This window comes from Trematomus bernacchii, unplaced genomic scaffold, assembly GCF_902827165.1.
Source record: "Trematomus bernacchii unplaced genomic scaffold, fTreBer1.1, whole genome shotgun sequence".
In the NCBI taxonomy this organism is placed as follows: Eukaryota; Metazoa; Chordata; class Actinopteri; order Perciformes; family Nototheniidae; genus Trematomus; species Trematomus bernacchii.
The window spans coordinates 1,132,880-1,142,220 of record NW_022987648.1 but is presented as its reverse complement, the minus strand read 5'-3'; positions in this window follow the sequence as shown (position 1 = coordinate 1,142,220).

Here is a 9,341-nt window from a genome sequence, read left to right as displayed (position 1 = left end):
AACTGACCACCTCCTCCAAGTGTCCTGACTGACTGGATTCGCTTCTGGCCGAGGTCAATCAGAGTTTCGAACAGAGTGAGACCCCAAACCACACTAGGTCAAAAGTCAATGTTTATCTTTACCTTATCTTACTCTACATTCCTTCCCAGGGGTTCTTTTCACCTAAACCATTCTCCCACAGACATTTAAACTCTTCTTCACTTATTTTACGATGTCTTTTAACGACTTAATGACCGCATCTGGCTCTTAGTGGTGATAAGGATCAATGTTGGTGTGTGAAACACAGAATCTCTAAGTCAGTGAATTTAAAAGTGAGAATAACATTCTTTTTCTAAGTGATTATCAAAACCCGTTCAAACAATACATGTTTACTTCAATACAGTGTAGAATCATATCTTCTTACTTCAGCACCCGTCCCAATGAACACAGTAGTAGTCACAGCTACTTATACAAACAATATGTTACACAGTATTACATCGAGTCATACAATATACAATATACATGTCTCTGTATGTTATACCTCAACATATATATATATATAAATAAATAAATAGGGACACCTTGTATTGTTTACTCTCAGTACAGCACCACTTTCCGAACAGGAAATGCACGCTAATACAAAATAAAATCGCACTGACACTTATTATATCTATATATATAGATATTTATTAGGGCTGTCAGTCGATTAAAATATTTAATCGCGATGATCGCATGATTGTCCATAGTTAATCGCGATTAATCGCAAATTAATCGCACATTTTTTATCTGTTCTAAATGTACCTTAGAGGGATATCTTTCAAGTTTTTAATACTCTTATCAACATATGAGTGGACAAATATGCTTTATATGTTTGTTTATTATCATTTGAACAATGACAAATATTCTCATGAATATTAAACACAACAACCTCTGAACATTACAAATATTCACCTCAATTCAACCTGGAACCTCTCTCATACAATAATACTGTGTGTGTGTGTGTGTGTGTGTGTGTGTGTGTGTGTGTGTGTGTGTGTGTGTGTGTGTGTGTGTGTGTGTGTGTGTGTGTGTGGAGAGACACTGTGATGGATCGTTGGAGCTATGTGCAGCTCAAGGCATATATGCTCGAATGGGAGCTGCCTGGACGCTGCAATCATGTTGCGCGTACTATCCGTGCTGAGTGTGCTGACTTTTCGTACAATGTCCCACTGTCTGGCTACCTGCATAAAGTCAAGTGCTCGGCGCAGTTGTCGGCGAAATGTCATTGAAACAGCTCCTTATATCCGTTAGCGCAGCTAGCTAGCACCAGATGCTAACAACAACACGTAAGGTGTGCCTCGCTCGCGCGAGTCGCGCCACACATACACACTCCCTCCCGGTCCTCCCGATGGCCAGTCCGGGCCTGCCAGTGAGCGTGGAAGTGTGGTCTGCCACAAGCGGGCGGCAGGAGCGGGGCTGTCAGCATCAGCTTGTAGATAGTATTTTACACTCAATGCGCTCTGAAACTACGGCGGCCGAGGACAAACAATACACATGCGTTAATCGCGTTAAAATAATTAGTGGCGTTAATTTTTTTTTGCGTTAACGCGTTATAGCGTTATTAACGCGTTATTAACGCGTTAACTTGACAGCCCTAATATTTATATATATAAATAATGACATCTTGTATTTTAGTTACACCCGCTAGACAACAGTGGAGGGTTCGAGAAACAACCGTGTTGGGTGCACCGCAGCGGAGGTTCCACCCGTGGTGGGACCCCTCAGTCAGACGGTGCCTCTTGGTCACGCTTCATATCGGCCGGCCCGGGAAGGAAGAGACACGCAGAGTGGGGGAAGTACCCCACCCCAACGCAGTACACCCTCCCAGCCATCAGAGTCGAACCCGCAGTTCGGAGGAACCGACCGCCAGAGCACCGGCACTAGGCCGGGCCGGTGGAGGCCTTCCGATGGTGGGTCGCGTTTGCCATTCAATCAGTGAGAGGAGAGGAGAAAAATTCAACAAAAATTGTCAAAATCCGTTAATATATGGATGAGTGGGGGGGGAAACGGCTGGACACAGGCCGTGGGGGGGGACCCGAGACCGGGCAGTGTCCCCGGTAGAAGGAACCGGGTGAAATAGCCAAAAAAAGAACAATTAATAAAACCGGGGGAAATAGGGGGAAAAAAAGTGTCCGAAAATAGGCACTCGTGAGGCGGGCAGAGTCCCCTGTCAACTCCCGTTACATTCCTCCATGGTGTCATTTGAGCGAAAAATGGCTAAGTCAACTCTTACGAGAACCAGGCTGGGGGGGTCAAAAGGGCTTGACCAAGGCCGACCCAAAGTGCATGGTGATTTGAAAACTTCCATCAGACGAGTCCTTCGGGGGGCGGGGAAAAAAATGTGTTCGTCAGAATCGTCACTTCCTGTACTGAGAGTGGAGGTGTCCTGAGAGTGGAGCCAACACCGGAACTGTCCTGAGAGTGGAGGCCTGCAGGCAGACTCCTCTCGGATAACGGGTTATCCCGACTTTTTTTTTTTTTTTGAGAAAGTTACCGGTGCGCCAAGGAGGAAGTGGAGCACACAGGAGACAACCATTTCATTGCAGACTGTTATGTTTACGAAATGACAGTGTATACATTATTTGAGATATATTTCGAACTCAGACTTAATTTTATGGACATTTCGGCCAGGGGTGTAGAGCTATTTGTTTAAGATTGGCAAAACAGGAGAGTCTGTAAACCAGTCTGCTTTGATCTATGAATTAATGTCCGTGACTCTCATACCCCTTTCACACCGGCGCTTTTCCAGCTCCTGCTGGGAGCTAGAGCCTGAAAAGCGCCGGTTTTTCCTGTTCACACCGCAGCGGCGGCGCGTCATAGCTCCGGAATGCGGTTCACTTCCAGCTCCAAAAAATTGTCGGTCCAGAGGCAAGAGCTTCGGAGCTATGACGCGGCGTCGCTTACGTCTCTTACGTCGAGGCGTGCAGGAAACCTTACTTTGACCATCCGTTCGCTGTTATTGATCATTGTGGAGATACATGGGCTATACAGGTTGTCATGTCCGACTATCAGAAGTAGAATCATAATGAAAAATACGCCGGTAAAATGTGCCTGTAGAAAACGGTTTAGCAAGTAGTCAGTTTAGCTTCGGTTGCTATGCTAACATCACCCATGTTATACCAGAGAAACTTTCATAACAGCGTTGTGATGCCAAACAGCGTCAATTCAGACTGACACACATTCACTTAAGGGGAACTGGGGATATGTATCAGCTGCTTGTGTGACAGTCAGACAGTGAATACTTTAGAGCCGTGTGAGCTAACCCGGAGCTAACGGGAGAATAAACTCCCGTGGAAGAGCAGCCAGCACTGCAGCGGTCGGTAAATGCCGCTGAAACACATTAATAAACAATGAACCACGGCACTCTGGAGAAAAGTATAAGGTTGGAGAAGTCGTTATTTAATTTAATCTGGCTTCGTATGATTAAAAGCAACACGATCATCGACCCGATGCAGTCCCCGGCCCGTTGTTGTTGTGGGAGAAAATCAGCGACGTAAACTGTGACGTCATGACGCAGCAGCGGCAGCTCTGGGCAGTGTGAACAGAGCGGGAGCTGAAAAGGGAAACGGGAGCTGAACCAGAAAAGCTCTCGCGAGGAGCTAGAAAGTGAAAAGCGCCGGTGTGAAAGCCGCATCAGAGTACCTGCTGCCCGCAGCTGGTTTAAAGGGAAACAAACACTCAGAACACACACACACAGAGCGGAGCTGAGCAGAGCACAAACAGACTCACATCATGCACCCTGGTGACCGGACATCTCCTTCATAAAACTAATAAAAGGGGGAGTAATCGGGCAGTTCGATGTGTGTGTGTGTGTAGAGGTGTGTGTGGGGCGGACTGGCCATCTGTAGAATCTGGAGAATCACAGAACAGCCGGTCGTCAAGGGCCGTTGACGGACGGCTCGGTTCGCTGACGGCAGGCTCGGTTCGCTGACAGCCGGCACCGCCCTTACATTTTTATGTTTTAAAACGGCATCATTGAAGTTGCGCTGACAGGCGACAGAGGTCCCCGCAGCGAGGCTCCCCCCCTGTTGACAATTCACTAGCAACCCCCCCCCCCCCCTCAAATAATGTATGCACTGTCATTTCCCCACGTAAACATAACAGTCTGCAATGAAATGGTTGTCTCCTCCTGTGTGCTCCACTTCCTCCTTGGCGCAGCGGTATCTTTCTCAAAAAAAAAAAAGAAAAGTCGGGATAACGGGTTAGTTTCTCTCTTTTTTTTTTTTTTTCATGTCCCTTTAGGCCAGGGGTGGTTCCCCACCCCTGGCCCGCGAGACCATTTGGTACGGCCCTCGAGGTAATTTATAAACACACGCAAATAAAAAATTAAAAAATTAAACAAGCGAGTGCCTGTTTTTCCTGGCCAAGGTCAGGGTCCTTGAACACAACACGAGCCTAACGTGACATCACGTGGTATATGTCTCGTCTGACAGACAGGGGCGCAGTGCTGACGGAGAGCACCAGAATGCGGCTCCGGCACTTCAGAACTGTCAGTACCCATAAGGAGCCGTACACATGCCGCAGTTTCTGCGTGGCTGTGTCTTTAGTTGAAAGCCCAGATCTGTTCATCTGTCATACTGATCATACAGTCAATCACTTTGTTGTTATTAGCATCTGGTTAGCTAGCTATGCTAACGAATATAAGAAGCTTTTTCTACAATCAGTGAGGTAAAAGCACATCTTTATATGATCATTATAGTTATCAAAAAATAAGAGAATAAAGTAAACAGGTATAAAATACTATGACAGTAAAAAAAAGTTGTTATTAATAAACAAGAACACAGTTTGAAAGGAGAGTGATTTGTAAAATATCCATAAAGAAAAATAAATCTGCTTACAGTTCTGTTTCATATGGGTGTTGCTCTCAAAGTGCACCAGATTGATGCTAACTTCAACATTTAAAAAAAAATCTTCCAGGGGGAGCATGCCCCCCGGACCCCCCTAGAGGAGGTTAAAACCACTTAAATCATGTCCACATGGATAGGAAACTAAATACATTTGCAAACATCTTGTGTCCATATCTTTCTGTTTTGGTGGTCATGCCACAACCGTGCACGTGCATGCATGCGCGAGTCATGGTAAAATATCTGGATTAAGAGGTTGCTTTTTCTTTGCACAGCATGAAAGAGAGGTGAAATGAATGGGCTGTGATTTTATTATTTTTAAGCAGAGGTCAATAATTTGTACGGTCCTCGGAGGATGTTGGAAAAATTGAAATGGCCCTTGAGAGGAAAAAGGTTCCCCACCCCTGCTTTAGGGGCTCCGTACATTTCCCTGGCGAGGCCTGAACAAATCTTCGTATTCTCCACAAAAAGTTGTGTTATAGTGAACCAAAAGTCGTGATAGAGGCTTAATTGCTTGTCAACATCCGGGTATTTCTCCACTGGTGGGCCATGTTAACAATCCCGGGTAACTGTGACGTTTTGAGGAGGTGAAATCGTGTCCCGGACGTGTCCCAGTGTGACCAACATGAAATGTTCACGTCTTGCCGTGATACCGGGTTGAATAAAACAAAACTAACGCTACGTAATTTCTTTGTATGTCAAAGTTCACTGCTGCTCCCAATGATGTTATCTCATTGAGACCCTCTGCTTTCACAAAACAGTAGCATGGAGGTGCACATTCATTATTTTCACATTTTTATTACATTTTCACAATCATGGTGGAAGTGACTGACTGAACTGAGGCATGGAGGTGTTTGTGTTTCATAAAGCTGCTCTACAGCTGTATTCATGACATGCATCGGGGATCGGGCCATGATGATGAGAAGGTCTGGCAGACAGGAAATGGTATGCGTTTGCTTGCTTCAGAGAAAAGGCTAGTGTTTAAAAATGAAGCCACTTAGAGTAGAGGAACAATGGAGGCCCAGTCCTAATCTATTATCGATAGATTTCCAGGGTTATTAGATATAACAGGCTTATTATAATGGCCCCAGCATTTATCCTGACAAGCAGCAACAAGTAACTGTATTGGGCTGCTTTGAATTGCATTCTCCAATAAAACCTTTCTTTATTTTTCATGTTTAAAGCTCTCGAAAAATCTGAAATATATTTTCTAAAACGTAGTCAGAATGTGAATAAAACCAAACCTCCAGTTTTTTCCATTTTATTTGAACTCCATGCAAGTCAGAGCATTTAAGTAAATGTGCATTCTATTACATAACAGATGATCTTTGTGAGATCAAGTAGTGTAATGTATTTTAATACTTTAGAACTGCTAATACTACATCAGTCTGATAAACAGCTGCACAAGATCTGTTGTATTCTTTAAAAGAAATCGGAATACTTACGCCTCACTTTACATGACATTGTGTTGTAGTGAAACTACATGAGGACAGACAGACTGTAAAAAGACATTTCCTCCTGAGGCAGAATAAATAATCATTTGAGTCCAACATAAAATGATGACAAGGTAAACTCTTATCTTCTAACAACATAATAATCCAGTGCATGTATTACCCTCACATACAGTGATGCTCTCCAGAAGAGTCAGCAAAAAGGGCTTGTTCCCCTTTAGTGTTGTGTTTACCCTTTTACCCAGAATGCATTTATGTAAAGCAATTATCTCGCACTAACACAAACACTGTGTTGGCTTTCTGATCTACTCCAGAGGCCTGTACTACGAAGGCGGATTTTCGCTTAGCGCGCTAACTTCAGGGAAAACTCTGGGTTTCCAGTCCTACGACGCTGGTTCACTTCTTACCGGGCTAGATCTCCATGGTAACTTATGCTGAACGGCTAACCTGCTCTGAGGCCTGTACTACGAAGCTGGATTTTCGCTTAGCCGGCTAAATTCAGGGAAATCTCGGGCTTTCCGGTCCTACGACGCTGGTTCTCTTTTTAGCAGGCTAGATTTCCATGGTAACTTATGCTGAGCGGCAAACCTGCTCCGGAGCAGGTTAGGTTGCAGGCTAAGAGATCAACTCAGTGAAAGCACCGCCTGCTGACCAATCAGAGCTCCGTGTGCGGAGTTTAAAGCTATCAATTCATATTACAGTGAGAGGAAATACAGAAAAACTGCCGTTGCAGGAAAGACGGCCGGCAAAAATCAACTGACTGTGTGAACGTGAAAATTAATAGAATATCCCCTCCCAGCTTCAGAGCAATCTGACTATTATAACATTAGCGTTAAGAAAGCTTACTTAAATATCTGCCACAACATAAGTAACCGGATCAAAGTAACATTACGTACAGTCCGCGGCACTGTGAGTGCAGACGTCGATGTGTCTCATTATCATATCACATCATAATGTATCATATATTTCCTTATCTGAGTCAGCTTCTTGAGCCGTATCTGGCCGTGCAACACTCACAGTGTCACATACTGTATGCAGAAGTATTATTTTAAGCAACACATTAAGTTGACGAAACACTCGAGTCAAATGTAATTAAAGTCAGATCCACTCGTGTCTTGGACGGGGCAGTGATATCATAAACCTGTTAATGTACGCATTCAAACACTTTTTCTTTTACCAGCTGTATTCACCTTGCAGGTGCAGCTATGTGGCTTTGATCCTGGATAAAGTGTTTAAGTCATGGATGTTTAAAGTTTAACTTCTTCATATGTCTAATATTAAAGTTCACTTTTCATTCAGGAAGTATGACGCTGCGCTGTCAGTACGCTTCTCCGTGTTTGTGATTGGTCGAATGCTCCAAATACAACCCCTTTCATGTGAACGCGCACCTAACTAGATAGGACACGGCGGCTTAAGCGATCCACTTGATAACCAGCGTCGTAGTACAGTTTAGCGCCAGCGCGTATGTTTTGGCTTAGGCCAACCGGCTAACTCAAACATATCCAGGTTAGGTTGAACCAGCTTCGTAGTACAGGCCTCCGGAACAGGTTTGGTTCCAGGATAAGAGATCAACTCAGTGAAAGCACCGCCTGCTGACCAATCAGAGCTCAGTGTGCGGAGTTTAAAGCCATCAAGTCATATTACAGGAGAAAGGAAATACAGAAAAACTGCCGTTGCAGGAACGACGGCCGGCAAAAATCACCGACTGTGTGAACGTGAAAATGTTCACACAGTCGGTGTATACTGTTATATTAGTCAGTTATATATTTCTGACCAATATAACATTAGCGTTAAGAAAGCTTACTTAAATATCTGCCACGACATAAGTAACCGGATCAGAGTAACATTACGTACAGTCCGCTGCACTGTGAGTGCAGACGTCGATGTGTCTCATTATCATTCATATCATATCACATCATAATGTATCATATATTTCCTTATCTGAGTCAGCTTCTTGAGCCGTATCTGGCCGTGCAACACTTACAGCATGGGTCGGCAATAGGCGACCCGCGGCCCGGAAAATTATTTTGAGAATAAAAATAAAATATTTTTTTTTAGATTTCTTTTTTTCTTTTTTCTTCAATATCGGACCGACAGTCGCACTGTCACACATATAGGCTATAATGTCAGAATAGATAATCTACCTACACCTGAAGAATGCTTATTGTACTTTTATCCATGTTGAGAGTGAATGACACACAGCACAGGCACAATCTGGCAGCGGGGTGCACTGACGCTGATAGTGGATCAATAAGTAGGTGGACAGCGCGTGGTGCTGAAATAGCCAACATGCGGTTTGTGGTTTGAAAAAATAACACCAGCTCACTAAATCATTACAACGTAATGTTTACTTGTATGTGAACAGTAACAAAGTTCAGTCAAAACATTGACAACAAAATTGGAGAAGCCGCTTGATCGTGGAGGGCGAGGGGTGGTGGTGCATATGCTGCCACCACAGTTGGCAGCTTTGTTTTGAAAGAAAAGTTTTGGCTCATCGGACATTTATGAGAGAAAATCCCTAATGTCCGAGTGCAAGTGAATGCAGCACAAGACGCGAGCCTTGTAACCCCGGCCCTGGCGCGAGCATGGAAATGTGATTGTCATTTGAACGGGACGGCGCAAAACGAGAACCATTCGGTCGACAATGACAGAGAAGAGACTGTCAAGTTTGGCTGTACTCAGCATTGATTCAAAACGCACTAAAGCTTTGGATCTTAATAAGCTTGTGAGCAGTGGCGGACTGGCCATCTGTAGAATCACAGAACGGCACCGCAGCGAGCATTCGAACGTGTCACATGTTTTAACAATCAATTACTTAAATAAGCCTTTGATTATGTTCCGGCCCGCCATCAAACTTACTTGCCGACCCCTGACTCACAGTGTCACATACTGTATGCAGAAGTATTATTTTAAGCAACACATTAAGTTGACGAAACACTCGAGTCAAATGTAATTAAAGTCAGATCGTGTCTTGGACGGGGCAGTGATATCATAAACCTGTTAATGTACGCATTCAAACACTTTTTCT